This window comes from Pelophylax lessonae (assembly GCF_965119305.1).
Source record: "Pelophylax lessonae genome assembly, chromosome: 1".
NCBI lineage: Eukaryota > Metazoa > Chordata > Amphibia > Anura > Ranidae > Pelophylax > Pelophylax lessonae.
Genome location: NC_138768.1, coordinates 543,754,755 through 543,775,186, shown reverse-complemented (window position 1 = coordinate 543,775,186; position 20,432 = coordinate 543,754,755). Strand labels below are relative to the sequence as shown.

The following is a 20,432-nucleotide window of genomic DNA, read 5'->3' as shown; positions in this document are numbered from 1 at the left end:
AGAATATCATCAAAAAGTTATTTTATTTCAGTAATTCAATTCAAAGAGTGATATATTTTAAGAATTTTTTTTTTCATTTTAATAATTATGGCTTACAGCTAGTGAAAACCCAAAATTCAGTATCTCCGAAAATCACATTACATAAGACCAATAAAAAAAAAGGATTTTTAATACAGAAATGTTGGCTTAATGAAAAGTATGTTCATGTACAGTATAGTATGCACTCAATACTTGGTCGGAGCTCCTTTTGCATGAATTACTGCACCAATGCGGCATGGCATAGAGGTGATCAGCCTGTGGCACTACTGAGGTGTTATGGAAGCCCAGGTTGCTTTGATAGCAGCCTTCAGCTTGTCTGCATTGTTGGGACTGGTGTCTCTCATCTTCCTCTTGATAATTTCCCACAGATTCTTTATGGGGTTTAGGTAAGAAGAGTTTGCTGGCCGATCAAGCATAGTGATATCATGATTATTAAACCAGGTATTGGCACTTTTACTTTTGGCAGTGTGGGCAGGTGTCAAGTCCTGCTGGAAAAAAAGAAAGCAGCATCTCCATAAAGCTGGTGAGCAGAGGGAAGCATGACATGCTCTAGACCAACAGCAGCAGATGACATGGCTCCCCAAATCATCATGGACTGTGTAAAATTTTACATTTCATTTGAAAATCAAGGTCCCAGAGTCTGGAGGAAGAGTGGAGAAGCACAGAAACCAAGTTGTACGAGGTCCAGTGTGACGTTTCCACATTCAGTGATGATTTGGGGAGCCATGTCATCTGCTGGTGTTGGTCCACTGTGATTTATCAAGTTCAACGCAGTCCTCTACAAGGAAATTCTAGAGCACTTCATGCTTCCCTCTGCTGACCAGCTTTATGGAGATGCTGATTTCATTTTTCAGCAGGACTTGGCACCTGCCCACACTGCCAAAAGTAACAATACCTGGTTTAATGATCATGTTATCACTGTGCTTGATTGGCCAGCAAACTCACCTGATCTAAACCTCAGAGAATCTGTTGGGTATTGTCAAGGGGAAGACGACAGACGCCAGACCCAACAATGCAGACAAGCTGAAGGCCACTAAGCCATAATCATCTAAAATAAAATAAAGAAATGCTGGAATATATCACTCTGTGTGTAGTGAATCTATATGAGTTTCCCTTTTTTAATTGAACTACTGAAATAATTAACTTTTTGGTGATATTCTAATTTTATGAGATGCACCTGTACTTCCTGGTGATTGGGAAGGAAGCCACTTATAGCTTCTCATTGGACAGAGGAGTACACGAGCGGGCAGAAGGTGTTTGTGTGGGTTGTGTCTGAGTGCATTAAAATGTTGATGAAGGCCCCTTTTTCTCATTGAGCCCAGCTCAGAGACACAGATCACTGGGGAAGGAGTCTGCTCTTTTATTTTACTCTGTATTATTCTTTAAGGTTTTCTATGTTCGTATTCTACTTTCTTTGTGAATGAATAAGATCTTTGCTTCTTTGAGCATTGTGTTTATTTTTTATAGCTAATATTGTGGTTATATTATAACCATTAACATTATCAGAGCTTTGTTATTATTAGCTAATTATAGGAAAAGCTAATATATATGAATAATTTTAATAAGAATCCAAAAACCACCCCTATTTATTTCACCCTCCCCCTTTTTATTCACAGTAAATAAATGTTGTGCACCTTCATATACTCCAGTACAGACCAAACAGTTTAACAGGACACACGGACAATTGACATACTTTAAAGCCCTGATCTGGAGCCTGATACTTCTCACACAGCTGTGACACTCATCTTGCCTCTACCCTTGCATGTTGACCCCTCTAGTCATCTGAAATCTTTTTCTGTGTTTCCTTTTCTTTAAAAACACTTTCTGATTGTTGTACGGACAATATTTGCCACCAAACATATAGTCTAAGCTGTTCATTTAGTTTGACCTCTCCTTTTTCAATATGTTACTATGCCCTCTTAGAGATGGCACACATTGGAGTTATAAAAAATGGAGTGCATTCTCCATTCTGCAATCTGGTGCAGCTGTGCATGGTAGCCAATCAGCTTCTAACTTCAGCTTGTTCAATTAAGCTTTGACCATAAAACCTGGAAGATGATTAATTTTTAAGCAGAGCTTTACCAGATTTTGCACTCCCCAGTTTTATTAAATCAACCCCATTATATCTCTACATTTATATTTTCTTTTTTTCAATAAAAAAAATGTGTATTAAAAAAAATAAAAACACATATGCTGGTCACAGTTAATCAATAGACAAAAATGGGAAACAATGAAATACCTTGCATTCTCAGGACCCTAAACTTGCTGTTGATCTAAGGGAAGGCAAAACCCTTTTAGAGTTTCATCCAATGAGCTCTTAAAGAGGTTGTAAACCCATACAACTTTTTTTTTTTTTTTTGCAACCTGTAAGAGAAACACATAATGAGCTAGTATGCATCGCATACTAGCTCATTATGAAATACTTACCTTAGAACGAGCCCCCGCCGTGCCGCCCGCTTACCTGTATGATAGGCAACATGTCCAGTCGCCCGTCTTCCGGGATCGCGGCATCCGGCCATCTGATTGGCCGGAGCTGCGGTGACGTCTCTCCCGCGCACGCGCGCGGGAGCCGACAATCACGGAACGGGGCTCTGAAGAAACGGCACCAGCAGCCATTCCTTCAGAGCACATGCGCCAGTGATGTCACTGGCTGCATGTAAGGTAAATATCTCCTAAACGGTACATGTTTAGGAGATATTTACAGTACCTATAGGTAAGCCTCATCATAGGCTTACCTATAGGTAAAAGTGTCAGAGGAGGGTTTACTTCCTCTTTAAAGGGTAAAAAATCCTTCTGGATACTAAAACAACTAGATACACCTTGGAGGAACATTCCAGGGTTCTATTCAGTGTTCATTTTTTATACTTATTAATAGCCATTTACTGACCACCAGCCAACTGACCACGCTGCTCAGACTCAAACAGGAAAGCAGGAGAACTGGCAGAATAATTAGGGATTTCAGATGAAGGAAGCAATACAAAAAGAACAGGACACTTTTTAACACAAGTAATAGTACAACAGACACATCAGGAATCTGAAATATTGGGGAAACAAACACTAAGGTTGGAGGTCCCTTGCAATCTTCAATAATAAGTGTGCTCATTGAAAAAGAACTATGAAAACAACATTTAGGCAACAACCTTCTGAAATATTTCCTTCACATTTAACCAGCCTTAGTTTAATTCTAAGCTTTAACAAATGCCTAGATCTAAAGAAGTTGAAAAGCTTTTTTTTTTGGTGCATATATGCCAGGTTTAGTAGGACTGCACCTGTATGGTTATACATTTTACGGCTACAAAACAGAGGTCCTTGGAATTTTAACAGGTAGGCATGAAAATGTTAAGTGTTTGTATTAGTATTCTTTTTATTGTTTATCAAGCTACAGATAACATCTATACTCCAGTGTTAATTTTGGCAGCAAATTTCAATTTAGTTTTAGTCTTAGTCTTAGGACTAAAATGGCATTTTAGTTTTAGTCCCATTTTAGTCTTCTGCAAGAGTTTTAGTTTTAGTCGTATTTAGTCGACTAAAACTCCAGTACATTTTAGTCGACTAAAACGTCCTACATTTTAGTCAACTAAAACTCATTTTAGTCATCTATAATCAAATGGGTGTAGTTCAATTGTAATTTGTAATGCATTATTTAAGTATTTCTCTACAATTTCCAAACTCATTATATACTACTGCTGGTCCTGGAGTGAAAAATCTAATATGTTATTATTTATGGTATTAAGCTTTGAGCATGCACCAGTGTTAATTTTGGCAGCAAATTTCGATTTAGTTTTAGTTATAGTCTTTTGACTAAAATGCCATTTTAGTTTTAGTCGTATTTTAGTCTTAAGACTAAAATGCCATTTTAGTTTTAGTTATATTTTAGTCATCTGAATTGTTTTAGTTTTAGTCGTATTTTAGTAGACTAAAATAGTGTTAATTTAGTCGACGAAAACGTTTTAGTCAGTTTTAGTCGACGAAATTAACACTGCTATACTCCTTAATCACCTACTGCATATATTTCTACCACTACTTACTATCACTCACGTTTACTGTGGGAAGACAATTTCCTTTACAGTCCTGTTCTATTTATTATAAAATATGTCAATACACTTTTTAAACTGCTGTTTAACATAACTACATATGTGCTCATGCTGCATGTCCTAGACATTAAGTGATTCTGTGCTTTGCAATTTATGTTGGAAAGGTAGGCTTGTTAACAACAACAGATGAAATCAATGTCTCTCTCTTTCTTCTGTATTCCTATAGGAGATATCTGTCTCCTATGATGAATATATTAGATATTCTAACCCTGGATATACAAAAAAAAATATTTATTTTACCTCCAGAGTCTTTTTTTCTTTTTTGAGCATCAACTAAATAAAAAAAGTCAGATGTAGCCAGTGTAAAGGAGGTTTCTATACTATAAATGACCAGGTATTCATATATATCTATTAAAATATATATCTAGGATGTAAAAAGTTCCATCCATATGTTGTAGATTAATATTTTAGCATTACCAAAGTAGCTTTCGTGTTATAGAAGTCTTTTTAAAACAAAAGGCATTCGTATTACTACTTCTCTACAACTTCATGTGAAAAAAGATTTATTGGTCATTTTAGGATCTGTGGGTAGTGCCCCTGCAGTTTGCTGTAGCTTTCAAATGCACAGCACATACATAGCCAAAATACAAAGCCATTATCCAGCTGTTCACAACCAAAGTTTTCTTAAATGGCAGGCTAAATCTCTCTTTTCCCTTAGATTTTAAGGGCCTATGCTATTTACTTTCAGATGAGGACATTTTGGTTTTTATTAGTCTACCTTCCAGAAACCTTAATGTTCGTTCTGTCACATAATTTACAATTTTCAATTATCACACTTCCTAACTGCAACAACACTAGAAGAACCTTCTATATCACAAAATTAGAAAAAGTATTATATATAAGAATATATGTGTACTCACAGTTACTGATATGTAAATGCATTTGTAGGTCAGCATTGTAAAGTTCCAGTGGCAGTGTATGATATCAAAATCCAGTAATGCTTTGCTTAGTTTACCTTTAACATGTTTCCTCTACAGTTTCCCTAGGTCTTAATACAGTAATAAGGTATCTCTTTCAAGGAATGGCAAAGCGGGGGGGGGGGGGGGTTTCATGGCTTGCAGCTCATGAAATAACATGTGCAGTACGCTCTCTGCAGGTGATCAAAACATTTAGCCTGCCAATCTGCTCCTGTGCTTGCCACTTCGGACTCCCATCTACCTACCGATGATCCCTGGTGCTATACCTCCCTTTCTGGCTCATTCCCAGGAAAATAATGTTGTGGCGAGGCAAGGAGCTCCAGATGGCAGCAGACCGTGTGGGACAAGATGGCGGCTGCCCGCCATGCTCTACCAGGGAGGCAGCAATGAAGCTTTTTGCCAAATCCACTTGCATTGATACCCCCACCAAAATATACCTTGAGGAGCCTGGTAACTCTACATCCATGCTGACCGAGCTGGAGGATACCTAGCCTGAGGATAGTGCTGATTCTCCAGCATGGGACACTTTGAGTAATGCAGCCCCTGCAGCCCCAGACACTGAACATGGAGAACACAATATCCCTGCCCCTGAATCTTCACTGCAGGACATCCTTACTGCAGTCACAACCTCTAATACAGCTATCACTCATTTAACTTCAGAAATAAAAGAGGTGAAGTACGACGGCCCTAGAGGATAAAATAAGAACTGTGGAAGATGAGATGGCGCCACTACAGTGTGACCTGCATCATGTCCAGTCCCTTACTTCAGGCCATGCTGCCCGCTTGGAAGACATGGAGAACAGATTAAGACACAATAACATCAGGGTAGTGGGAATTTCTGAGAAGACAGAGGGGAAAAACCTGTTTACTGAAATTAAAAAATGCCTGCTGTGTTTTGCAGTCACATATGCCATGCTCTATCTAGGTTCGCTCCGAGTGGTGGCTAATTATGAGACTCAATTTTTTGATTTTTACCTGTATTGGAATTGGGTTGACACCGATCTCCTAGTTCACCCCTGTTTGTGGACTATACACAGACTGTTCATTATATAGAAGCGTTGCACCTATTGCTGTTATTTATTGTATCCGTTATTCAGGACTTGTGCTAGCTGCTTTTGTGCTGTTTATTCATTGGGATTGGCGTAGCATATAACCCTTATTACTCAATTTTTTGATAGCCTTGTTGCTGCATCTAACTTGCTGGACAGAGTGAAGCAAACCCTTGAAAAAGCAGCTGCATCTTCGGTCTGAGTACCGATTTCTCTTCAATGTGCCTATTTGAAAGCCAGGTGGAATACCTCCTATGCGCTATTGTTTACCGCAGATGGTTTCTCCTTTAGGGCGGTTGAACTTACATGGAGCAAATAAGTCAAAGTCACGTTCCTTCAAACAACATTTACTGCAAGTTCCTTCAGGACACAGGAAAGTACTGCAATGTTGCCCCCCCCCCCCCCCCGATACCCTGTCCCACATGGACACACATTGAGGAACTTCTGTCTCTTCCTCCCTCACGTTGAGGACCATTTTTTTGTTGCCGTTTTTTTTTGTTTTGGACTTTTTGGGTCCTTGTCGGTTGTAAGGGCCAAGGTTTGCAACCTGCCTGTCATTCTGGAATGCTTCTGTTCACTCTTTCTACTCACCTGTGCAAATTTTTTTCTTATGAGTACCTCATTGCACTTGATAACAACAGGCCTCCCTATACCTCCGGAGGGGGCACTGGGACTGTTGTTATATACATATATAATTTTTTATTTGGCTTTTTTACCTTGTGGCCTACTATTATTTTGTCTTATATGGTATTTGAAACTCCTGCAATTGATATAGTTCCTGTACTATTGTCTTCTGGAATGTTAAGGGGCTGAGTGATGGAGTGAAGCACATGGCACTATTCTCCACTTTGAAAAAATATAACCCTGCGTTGGTGTGTCCACAGGAAACGTATCTGCAACCTACAACGACATCCATGCTTAGACACCATAGTTATCACACTCAGTTTCACTCCACCCACTCAGCTCATTCTAGAGGAGTTAGTGTATTAATCTCAAACAAGTGTGCCTTTTCAGTTTTTTGTCCTCTCTTGTAGATGATCAGGGACGATATATTTTCCTGTTGTGCAAGCTGGCTGGAATGCTTTGTATCTTGGCGCACATATATGTACCTCCACTGTTCTCTTCTGCTAGTTTAAATAACCTAGCACAATTCATAGGCCCGTATTCCAACATCCCTATTTTGGCAATAGGGGACTTTAATAACGTTTTGGATAAAAAATTTGATAGATTCTCACAAAGTACCCCAGCTGCTTCTGGTGGTCCAACTCCCTTTGCCCGAATAATAAAATAAATTGGTCTGAGTAATGTGTGGAGAGACAAACACCCTAATTTACAATGCCTTTCCTGCTACTCAGCTGCTTATAAACGTTTATCTAGCATTGATTTTGGTTTGGGAAATAGTGTCGCCCAATCTATGGTTTTCTCTGTAACCATGCACCCCGAAACATCTCAGATCATTCCCTTATGATTGTAACACTTGATGTTCCCATACACTTGGGAACAATGTATACCAGAAGGGGTTACCCTTCCATATTTAACCTGAGCCCTGAACCTGTATTGCAGGCACTATAGGAGTATCTGCGGTATAATCGGTGTACGGCATCACCATCAGTGGTCTGGGATACTTTAAAAGCTCATCTTGCAGGTTTATTATCAGACAAATATCAGCTGTTAAAATTAAAACGAAGGAGTGGGAAAACGTAGTACTTAATGCAGTGGGCAGAGCAGAAGAGACTTGCATTGCTAACCCTACAGGGGACTCTAAGCGTAGATAATTGGAGGCTCAGGCTCTTTAATCAGCAAGTTTCCATAACGGCAGCTGAGAATAAAAGATTTTTTGTTCAGCAACGCTATTTTGATGAAGGAGAAAATACAGGCCACTTAATAGCAGTAATTGCTAAATCCCAACAAGGTGCGACACATGTGGATGCTATCCACACCCCCCCCAGGTGAGACGGTTCATAGTCAATCCCATGTCTCTGATGTCTTCTCCCATTTTTTCAGAGACTTCTACACCTCTAAAATTCACCCTACAGAGGAAAACCTAGAAAGCGTTTTAGATCAATGCTCTCTTCCACGGAAGAAGGGTATCCACATGTTAAATTCTCCTCTTACACTGGAGGAGCTTTCACTGGCTGCGGCTCAGATGGCTAACAGCAAGTCACCAGGGGCAGATGGTCTCCCAGCCGAAACTTATAAAAACTATGGCAAAATACTTTTACCTGCTTTGCTTTACTTACAACGCTGAATTATGTGAATTTCCAGAATCTATTAAGGAGGCAACAGTTTTGGTCATCCCCAAGCCTGGTAAAGACCCTCTACAAACTGATTATTACAGGCCTATCTCACTGCTTAACTCAGATGTTAAAATATTGGTTAGAGTTCTGGCTAATAGACTGGCGAGGGTCATCACTGGACTGGTGCATGTTGACCAGTCTGGGTTCATCCTGGCCAGGTCTACTGCACTGAACATAAGAAGAGTGTTCTTAAATATCAAACTCCCAGTGGATAACCCTGGAAACAATGCCATTTTCTCCCTCGATGCTGCCAAAGCTTTTGACAGAATCGAGAGCCGATACCTATGGGCAGTGTTATGCAAATTTGGGCTAGGCACCACGTTTAAAACCTGGGTACGTCTATATTATAATGACCTTAGAGCACGTATTAAAATAAATGACTCCCTTTCAGAGCCCTTCCACTTACACAGAAGGGGTGCACTTTGTCGCCCCTGCTCTTCGCCTTAGCAGTGGAGCCACTAGCGGCAAGGATTAGAAACCCACCTTCTATTGTAGGATTTAAGCGAAGAACTAGGGAAGCTAAAATCTCGCTCTATGCCGATGACGCCTTTTGGTATCTGGGAGATACAACAGGCTCTTTGTCAGAAATAATGTGACTTATTGAACAATTTGGGGAGTACCCAGTTTAGCCATTAGCTGGCATGAGACGGTTCTTCTTCCCTTAGACCCACTTAGCGTGGCCTTATCAAATGATTTGTTTCTTCTTTTACGTAATTAGGCATAACGGTGTCAAGTGACCCAAAAGATTTGCAACTCTTTAAATCTTAAACCCATCTTACATAAATTAAAAAATAAATGTGACAGCTGGTGTAAAGTACCGCTTATGGTTACCGGACATATTAATCTAAAACTAAACTAAAACTATATGGGCACCCCAACTACTCTACATTCTCCAGAATTCACCCGTGTGGATACGTAACTATTGGTTCCGTAGAATAGACTCACAGTTCCGAGCCCTCATTCGGAAGAAGGGAATAGCCTGGATAAAACTTGACATTTTATAATACCATAAAGATAAGGGTGGAATGGCTGTCCCACATTCACAAACATATTTTTTAGCTGCTAAATTACAGCACTTTACAGGTTGGGACCTGCCTTCCTCTGTAGATCCCTTTAATTGACTACTGCTAAACCCATATACTGATTACTCAACATTATCACACATGGAAATGGGATTCCCTGACATCCCTTCCCACTGCCCTACACTTGACTTTTGATAAAGCTGTGGAAATCTGTTAGACAGAGATTGGGTCTCACAGGCTATCTTTCTCATAAGCCAATATGGAATAGCCGACTTTATATAGAACTGGAGAGGCTTGGAAATTTCCCCACATGAATACATGCTGGAGTCAAATATATATCCCAGCTGTATGATTGCTCCAGAGTAAAATCACTTAATAAGTTAATGATGGAATTCCCACTGCTTAGACATTGTCGCTACCAATATATACAACTGTGCCATGCTTTAAATAGTCAGAATAGACAAACTCCCTTGCAGTTAGCATCTAAAAAATCCACTTTTTTAGAATCTATCCTTACAGACAGGGAAAAAAAGTGCATTATGTCTAGAATTTATGTAACTCTATCGTCTTATTTACAAGCCCCAGATCTTCCCTGTAGAGAGAAATGGGAACGAGATGTTGGACCCATTAATGGAGAACAATGGGAAGAAATCTTGGCAACTGGCCCCCTAGTGTCAGTGTCTGCTGCTCATAAATTGTCCCATCCATTTGTTTAACACGGCACTTATAGGACTCCAACTCAGCTGCATGCCTGGGGTAGACGGAAGTCACCTATTTTTCCCAAATGTCAAATACATTCTGGTGATTTTTTTCATATGTTATGGAAATGTCCTAAACTAGTGAGATATTGGAGAACTGTAGTTTCCACTATTAATAGTGTATACCAGGTGAAACTGACAATGGATCCATTGACATGTTTGTTGAGAAGTCTAAATGAGGAATTATATCACCGGCACATTTATATAGCTCTAATTTGCTTGTTATACCTGGCCAAGAAACTGATTTGTGGCTTTCTCCGCAGTTCCCTATGCATGCACAATGGATCCAGTCAGTGAATAACATTCTTGCTCGAGAAAATAACACTCATCATAGGAAATCCCATAAAAAATTTGGAAATATTTAGCGGTGTTGGTTAGACACACCAGGTATAGCACCTACACAGCTTGTTCTGGATAGATTGCTACAGCTTTGAAACATAGTCTACTAACAGATTAAAACTATGTTTTTTTTCCCCCTTATTTAAATGCAATAACAAAAAAGGTGAATATAATTATTTGTATTGGTATTCCAAGTTTGCCAGTATTTTGGACAGTCTTTTGTTTAATTGAGTTATGTTTGTTCTGAATCGTTATATTGTCTCTTTAAGGTACCTGATGATATGATAGATATGTCATACACAGACTATATTCACATATGTATAGAGACTCCAGGTTTGACGCTAATATGGTGTCTATTGCAATGACATTTAATAAGATGTATATTTTGCTTACTATCCGATTCAGGTATAACGTCACGAAACGCGTTGACGTCATACGCTTGGCCCCTTCCATCCACCAAGCCACGCCTGAGCTGATCATCTCTGCGGACATTGGCATTTCATCACGGGGTCGCGAGCAGGAAGTGATGCGGTACTGAGAGACGGCGTCCTTAGCACGGTCTCTGAGTGCATGAGGCGGCAGGATATTGCAGGATACCACAGCTGCATACCCGGAACAGCAGTGACAGAGGCATGGGACTGTGCGGTAGAAGCATCAGCAGAAGCATCCGCTGTAAACTGAGGGGTTGGTAAGAGAGACTTAAGCCCGGTGAAGGCTCTACATTCATGGTAATTAACTGTGTTGTCACCCAAGCCATTGCCCACAATACCACCCCTTCTCTCTCCGCCCTCTACATCCCAGTTGTTCCAACCTCTGCCACATTGTCCACAGCTACCAGAGCCGCTCCATTAGCTGTCTGCTGACCCAGCCATTCATTATCATCATATCCCTGGTCTTACCTGCCTATGTTATAAGGACTTCTTCTCCATCTTCAAGAGGACATTTATGGGTCTCTTATATAGTGACCTAGGGATATATATCAGCACATTTCCTTCGAGGTTTTGCATTAATGTCAATGAGCCCTTAGTTACTGGGTGAAATGCCCTATCACTTGCATCATTGCAGTTCTCAATCCAACTCTGTCATATGGACTTTCTTTTCTTCATACAGGAGGGATAGGGCGTATTTAATTATTGTGCTTCATGTTTAGATGGCTGATTTATACAACATTTATGCTTCCTCCATGCTGCCCTATATGTCCTACTTTCATGAAGACATTGTCCTTTATCCGTATCAATTTGAGATCTCAGCTATTGGCATAGACTGCACCAAGAGTCCATTTTTGGGAAGCTGTACTACACCGCATGTCACTAGGACAAGCTTCTGCAATTTAAGGGATCTGGTGTGAGTGGTGTTGAGTGGATGGATGGGGCCCTCTGACGTGTGTGTATGTGTGTGAGCGTGTGTGTATTTTGCTGCAACAGCAGTTTGTCAGGTCTACATCATCTGCTACATTTTAGCATATGTTTTTTCTATTGTCTTTTATTGCACTACCAATAAAGTTTTCTTTTCTTTTTGATGTTCACTCCCACACCACCCTCCTCTCTTTCCTTTCAGTTTGGTGACAACATCAGATGTGTATTATGTTACCTTGCATCTTCTCAATAAAACATTATTTTATAAAAAAAAAGGAATGGCAAAGCAGTCCATAGGTGATGGACCAACACAACCGCAGGTCTATGCAACTATGCAGGATTGCCTGATTGTTGACAGAGTCAGGAAGTTTCCTCTCTCTTTGGCACATGGACGTAATTTGGGACACACAATACATTTTCAAGTCTATCCATGGCACTCTACCACTGTTCCCACCCACAGTTCTCAAACACTGGGATTGAATCATTAAAACTTGAGAGTGCAAAATCTGGTGTTGCTGTGCATGGTAGCCAATCATCTAACTTCAGCTTATTCAATTAAGCTTTGACACAAAAAAAAAAAATGGAAGCTGATTGGTTTCTATGCAGATATGCATCATTCACTCCAAAAATCAAATGTTTTTATGCGTAATCTCCATTACCAACTGTAAATGGATATATATATTTTGATATGCAGAGAAAATAGCCATCTGCATAATTTTGCTCAGGATATGACCTTGCATACCTAATACCCCATTCAAGAGAATGGTTTGACCTGGCATAATTAATTTTGTGCTAGTGAGGGGTTTAGTTTTGCTAAATCTAGGGGATGGGGAAATTGTTCAATCCTGGATGAGATACGCCCAGATGTAGGAGAGGGGTGAGATAGTTACACCAATCGGGATGGCCCAATGCAAGTCTATGAGAGATAGATGTATATCAGGTTAGGTCTTGGGAGAGAGCGGAGGAGATGATCCCACCACTACAGAGGCCCCCATGCTACATCCCTGTTAAATATCAGAACATCACCCTAGCACTTTTATGTATACATGCTTGTCCTATGTGTTGTCTGTCTTGCTGTTTGTATATTAATATTTTGAGTATTATATTCAAAATTCCTTCATTTAATCCATGATTCTTTCCCCTTTTCTGTACAATAGATAGATTGCTGTGTATTAGTTTAGACCTTCTTAATACTTACCAATACATTTTTGTTGTTGTGTTAAAGCTTTCACTCATGGTCAAAGAACTCTTATTAACCCAAATCATATCTGAGAATATTTGTACAAATGTTCATGCAAATGTTTGTTCCAAAAACCGACTAGTGAATGGCTTTTTTTTACTAGTGTATTCGCTTCCAGCCATTTTCAATCAGCCTTATAAGATGCCACAGGAGAATTAGAGGGGAGAGTAACACGGGGGGGTACATATTATCAATTCTCACACAGCAAGGCAATCCTACACAGGATCAGTGACACACACTGTGTGACAGATTTACTACAGGGTTACAGTTACAAATTCCTGATTTGGCTGCTCTAAATTTGTAATGAGACCAAATCCTGACCCTGACCACTTATTAATTATGCACCTGTTTCATCTTCAGTAATAAATCTGTCACAGAATTCTGCAAACTGCCACACTTGTCTGACCAGGAATACAGACACAAATCTGTCACAGAATCTTGCCTGAAGGAGAAGCCGCTTGATTTGCAAATACCTGGCTTAATAAATGTCCCCCATGGAGTTTAGAACAGAGCAGATGCAGTTGCTTCTAGTAACCATTATCACAAAATCTTTTATTGTAATATGTGGGTGTAAAAAAGGAAACTAACTTTGCAATTTGATACTATAGGCAGCTACATATGTTCTGTTCGAAATACGTTTTGGTAGTTCTTAAGCAGTGTGTTTCTACCCACTCCCTCCCAAGTACTTGAACTAAAAGAGAAAGTAGAAAGGTGGGTGGAACAAAACAGAAGCTGTGCTGTAACGAGTGAGGCAGTGTGCAGTAAGACATTGCATCCATCATGGGATATGTAGTTTCTCTGTAGGTCCTGCCATTTCCCTTGATGCTACAGGAAACAAGGGGCTTAGCAAGCATTTTTTAAAATCCAGAACAAAGGAGGTACAGGTTCAAGGCTGCAATGGATGATGGCATATCAGAGTCAAATATGCCAATTTCTCAAAGACCACCTGTGGATCTGACGCTGAGCACATGCATTCAACTTCTCTGGTCGACCATGGAGAGGCCTGTTCTGAGTAGAACCTGTCCTGTTAAATTGCTGTATGGTCTTGGCCACGGTGCTGTAGATCAGCTTCAGGGTCTTGGCAATCTTCTTATAGCCTAGGCCAGGGATCCTCAAACTACGGCCCTCCAGCTGTTGCGGAACTACATCTCCCATGAGGCATTGTAAAACTCTGACATTCATATACATAACTAGGCATGATGGGAATTGTAGTTCCTGAACAACTGGAGGGCCATAGTTTGAAGACCCCTGGCCTAGGCCATCTTTATGTAGAGTAACAGTTCTTTTTTTCAGATCCTCAGAGAGTTCTTTGCCATGAGGTGCAATGTTGAACTTCCAGTGACCAGTATGAGCGAGTGAGAGCGATGACACCAAATTTACCACACCTGCTCCCCATTCACAACTGAGACCTTGTAACACTAACGAGTCACATGACACCGGGGAGGGAAAATGGCTAATTGGGCCCAATTTAGACATTTAGAATTAGAGGTGTACTCACTTTTGTTGCCAGTGGTTTAGACATTAATGGCTGTGTATTTACACTGTTATGCAAGCTGTACACTCACTACTTTACATTGTAGCAAAGTGTCATTTCTTCAGTGTTGTCACATGAAAAGATAAAATAAAATATTTACAAAAATGTGAGGGGTGTACTCACTTTTGTGAGATACTGTAAGTCATCTGCCTTTTATAAAATAGCCCAAAATGAAAGCAGAGGCTAGAGACAAAGTAAAGAGAAATCAAAGTTGTGCAGAATACTTAAATACATTTTTTCTCATACACATTTGATTTACAGTAAGTAGGCCTCTAACAGCTAAACACAACCCACACATTAGTAGAAATGTAGCATTGATAAATACACTTGCAAATTTAAAATCTAGCATGACAATCGTTATTAATCTATGCAAGGCTGCTTACGTTCTATAAAATAAGCTACTGCTACGATAAGATTCCTTAGCAAAGGGCATCTTTTGTCTCCTTGCTATGCTTTTGAATCCTGTGGATTCAAATGGTTTAGTGTTCAGGGCAAATAGGCTAGTGACAATTAAGCATATCAAATTACTAATGATTTATATTTAAATTTATTGGGGTCTTGTATGCATAAGAATATGAAAAGTCATTATTAGCACTGTGGTCTATGCATTAATTTTCCTTTATTCGCCTAATGCAAACTTCATGCTGTGCCAGTTTCTCTGCTCATTGCCCAGATTGCCTAGTCCTGCTGTGCCGATCTCTGCTTTTTGTATTTTGCATAATTGCACTAAGCACAAATGCTCACTGATTTCAAATAGAAATCATTGGAAAACCACCATTGATATATTTTGTTTCTATATTGTGTTTAGTTTATCATTATTCATCAATCATTTATCAACAGTCTGCTCAATTAACAGAGTAATGGGAGATATATATTTTAAAGGCTTGTAGAGAAGAGATATCTATTGCCTTAAATTGTTATTAAACCCAGGGCCCTGCATTCACTATATCTGGTCTCCCACAGTACACAGAACATGGAAATGCAATTATTTTAATAAATATATACTAAATACCTTTTCTCATCAGCAATATATAGCAGAAGCCTTGTGACTTCTATCAGTGTCCTGCCAAGCACTGGTTAAAGCTTGTAGGAGCAGCTTTCTGACTTTCCTATGAGAATGCAAGATCCCTGAACATCTCTCTGGACAGTGCTGACTGGCCCTGTGCTGATCACATGCACTCTCCCAAGAAAAAAAAACTTTTCTAGCAATACACACCAAACTGAGCATGTGCAGCCTGACCCCATAGACTCTGTTATCAGGAAATATTTAGAGGACAGTGGAATGAGGGTAAGATCAGAGAACACAGGATCAAACAGCCTTTTTACACAATGCAGAGGATTAACCTCTAAGGTCCCACAGTGAGTACACCAATAATGCTTTACTGCATAAACAGACTAATTTACTGTTGTGGGTTTAGTAACACTTTAAGCCCCACTTATAAACTTACGCTCTTAACAATATTTATATTTTTAAAGCCCCTTCATGGTGTCCCATTAATAATGAAAAAAGTCTGTGAAATTCTATCATCATTCTCAGCTTTCCTAATAACCAGTGTTGAACCACACATGCCCTTAAAAACTTAATCAAAATACTTAGGGTATGTGTTGTATGCCCTCATCTGCTTTCTCTTCTGTAGCTCCCTAGATGTATTTATTGCATTAATGCATACCTGCACCACAAAGATGCATTCATTTTAAACAAGAACATTTCTAGCCAATGTACAGCACTGCAAAGAATTTGGTGCAGAGCAGCATAACTAATACTATTCTTTTGGCCGTTACCATAAAGACCACCAACTGAAGCCTTACCCTCCAATTTCTTTTTTGGAAACAATACAGAAATCAGAGAAGGTAGTTTAACACACATTAGTTACGTTGGAACCGTTTCTATATGAAAGCTCTGTAATTACAACTTGGAGCCTCTACTGCCATGTATGTTCTTCTTCAGAACTTCTACCACTATGTGGCTGCTGGTTTAAAAAAAAAAAAATCTCCCAGGGAGTAGACCGCTCAACTCCCCCCCCCCCCCCCAAAAAAAAAACATGCAAGACAATAGCATAATGTGGTACTAGCAGCTCCCAGTCACCGCTGAGGGAGCTGACATGTTCCCTCTGTGTCTCTTCCAGGTTTGCGGGCCCCCAGAGCTGTAAGTAGCCGGAGCCACAATGACGTCACTCCCGCGCATGCGTGCGGGAGCCCTCCACTCTGGCAAGGAGCTCGGAAGTTCCGGCACCATACGCCGGACCTTTAGAGCGCATGCACCGCTGATGTCAGCGGCTGCATGCGGGGTTAATATCTCCTAAACTGTGCAGGTTTAGTAGATATTCATTTTACCTACAGGTAAGCCTTATTATAGGCTTATCTGTTGGTAAAAATCACCAAGCAGGGTATACAACCGCTTTAATTTTTAACATTGAATGGAATGATTTAGAACAGAATAGTTACTTTTATATAGTTTACTTTCATAAATACAGGGAATGATGAAGCATGCTGTAGACATTTTTTGGGAACTGCAGAACAAGACAAAGTACCCCTGCATTAGCCAATACCAGAAATATGATTGACTGTCAAAAAACAAAAAAGAAAGTAAAAAAAATTAGTTAACGTACAATATACCTTTTAAATTAAGTCAGTTCTTTGATTACGGAAGGACAGGGATCCTTTAGAATTATATTTGTCAATTGTTTTTATAAAGGATAATGACAATAACTTTATCAAAAGAAAATCTTATAAACTACTTGTTGCATCTTAATTTCATGTTTTAAAGGATAAATTCACTTTGAGGAACATTTTTAGGGTGGAACATGTAACATGTTCCCGATCTAGCAGCCGTTCCCCGATCTCCCCGTGACAGCAGGTCAGGAATCTTCTCCCTGTACTTGCTGTCACTATTTGAAAAGAGTGTGGCTGTGCGGGGCTCTGCCCACATGGCCGTGTAATTTATTCACAGAGTTCTGTGAATGAATGAACTACAAGTACCGACATCCTGTACGGCTGTCAGCTTGTAGTTTTGAATGAATTACCAGGGTTCTGTTGAGTGCTCTCAAAATAGAGTATGGCACAACTGCAAATCTACCAAGACATAGCTGTCCACCTAAACTGACAGGCCGGGCAAGGAGAGCATTAATAAGAGAAGTAGCCAAGAGGCCCATGGTAACTCTGGAGGAGCTGCAGAGATCCACAGGTCAGGTGGGAAAAATCTGTCCACAGGACAACTATTAGTCGTGCACTACACAAATCTGGCCTTTATGGAAGAATGTCAAGAAAGCAATTTTTGGAAGAAAGCCATAAGAAGTCCCCTTTGCAGTTTGGGAGAAGCCATGTGGGGACACAGCAAGCATGTGGAAGAAGGTGCTCTGGTCAAATGAGACCAAAATGGAACTTTTTGACCTAAAAGCAAAATGATATGTGTGGTGGAAAACTAACACTGCACATTACCCTGAACACACCCACCGTGAAACATGGTCGTGGCAGCATTATGTTGTGGGGATGCTTTTCTACAGCAGGGACAAGGAAGCTGGTCAGACTTGATGGAGCTTAATACAGGGCAATCTTTGAAAAAAACCTGTTAAGTGTCTGCAAAAGACTTAAATGCCGTTTCCCACTAGTGCAATGCCAGACATCACATGTGATTCGCACCGTATTGCTGTGCAGATCACATGTGCGATGCACTGGAATCGGATCGCATGGGTGTTCACATCTATGCGATTCGATGCATGCACCATTGCACAGTTCACACTGCGATCTGCGAACCAATCTGGGGGTGTCATTAACTTTACACTGACACCCGCAGCGATTTGCAGATCTCAGTGTGAACCACTGTGCGATTCTGCTGCAATGCGGGAACCAGCACTGATTCGCAAGGTTTCCTGCATTGCACCAGTGTGAACCGGGACTAAGACTGGGGCAGAGGTTCACCTTACAAAAGGTCAACGACCCTAAACATAAAGCCAGAGCTACAATGTAATGATTTTAACCAAAGCATATTCATGTGTTAGAATGGCCCAGTCAAAGTCCAGACCTAAATCCAATTAAGAATCTGTGGCAAGACATAAAAATTGCTATTCACAGATGCTCTCCATCCAATCTGACAAAGCTTGAGCTATTTTGCGAAGAAGAATGGGCAATAATTTCACTATCTATATGTGCAAAGCTGGTGGACCCACACCTAAAATGACTTGCAGCTGTAATTGCAGGAAAGGTGGTTCTTCAAAGCACTGACTCAGGGGGGCAAAATACAAATACACGCCACACTTTTCAGATATTTGTAAAAAAAAAAAAATTATAATTTCCCTTCCACTTCACAATTATGTGCCACTTTGTGTTGGTCTATCACATAAAATCCCAATAAAAAAAGAATTACGTTTTTGTTTATAACATGACAAAATGTGGAAAATTTTAAGTGGTATGAAGACTTTTTTTAGGGCACTGTACATTGGTCCAAGCTGGACATAAATATCTATACATAAATTCAACTTGAAAGATAAATGATATATGGTCAAAATGTGTAAAAACATGCCTTTTTTTGGAAATAACAGGTTACACAGCACTCTGGTTTGAGGACATACCCTAAATTATGATGCCAGAAGAGCCTACAGTAAAAGCCAACAAATACCCTTCTGATGCACTGATGCTTCTAATTAGGGACGGCTGCTTCTGATGTGACTAAGAACCTCCAATAGTCCCTCACTATCTCAGTATTTTTTTCTTTAGAACCTCCAATGGTCCCTCACTATCTCAGTATTTTTTTCTTTAGAACCTCCAATGGTCCCTCACTATCTCAGTAACTTTCTAAAGGAGGACTAAACTTTTAATTTAGGTCCATTTTTATTGTCAATCCTAACTTAAGTAACTGGTAGATGTGGAAGAGAAATCATTCAAAGGATAAGTTCACTTTTGGGAACCCGTTACATGTTCCACCTATTTTTAGGGTGGAACATGTAACATGTTCCCAATGCTGCAGCCTCTCTGCCCAATCCTTCCCCATGACAGCAGTACTGTGAAGCACCATGGTAGTTCATTGATTCTTCCTGTCAGATTGTATCTACTTGCCCATGGCGCAAAGCTTCCATTGTGTGCAATCAGGCACAGCCTACATGAGAGTGTTAATCTGCTCTGAATTCACTGTTGTGGCAACACCATTAGGGCTCATTCACATGGGAGGTGCGCCCGATGGAGCCCGTTCTGCTCAGCGGGGGATTGATCTGCCCATCCCCGCTGAGCAGGCGGATGACAGCTTCGTCTCTTCTCTGTGTGCGGAGACGGAGCTGTGAGATCCCTGCTGTCCTCTATGGGGAGATCGGATGAAAACTGACCGCCTGTCCATTCTCATCCGATCCCATCCGATCCGATCCTCCAGACGGATGGAAAATAGGGTTTCCAGCCGCCTGGATTTCACGGACAGGATCGGAATCGGATAGCAGCGGGTGTCAGCGGAGATGTCCATAGGGATGCATGGAGCATCCGATCAAGTCCGCCTGAAAAAATGACAGGCGGATCGAATCGCCCGTGTGAAAGGTGCCTTAAACTAAGGTTTACTAGCAGAATCAAAAGGTATTTCTGGAACTTTACAGGTAGATTAAGGCCTCATTCACACTGGAAATGTTCTAAATGCAAAAGAAGTCATATGGGAATTATAACAACTTATATGCCTCACAGACCATTTTTTTTTCTCTGTGTTTAAATGTTCCTGCTTTAAAGCTGGTTTAGCCACATTCAGGCACGTTTACAGTTTTTAATGTGATCCTAGCCATGACAAGAATTTTTTTTTCCGTCAAAGCAACTAAAC

The 20,432-nt window shown here is 40.3% G+C and overlaps 1 protein-coding gene across 6 annotated transcripts in view; it reads right to left on the bottom strand.

Annotated features, from left to right (window-relative positions):
• PSD3 (pleckstrin and Sec7 domain containing 3) overlaps positions 1 to 20,432 on the bottom strand; it is a gene marked incomplete at its 5' end in the record, with an annotated part of 867,292 nt that overhangs the window by 189,715 nt on the left and 657,145 nt on the right. The window lies entirely within an intron of this gene.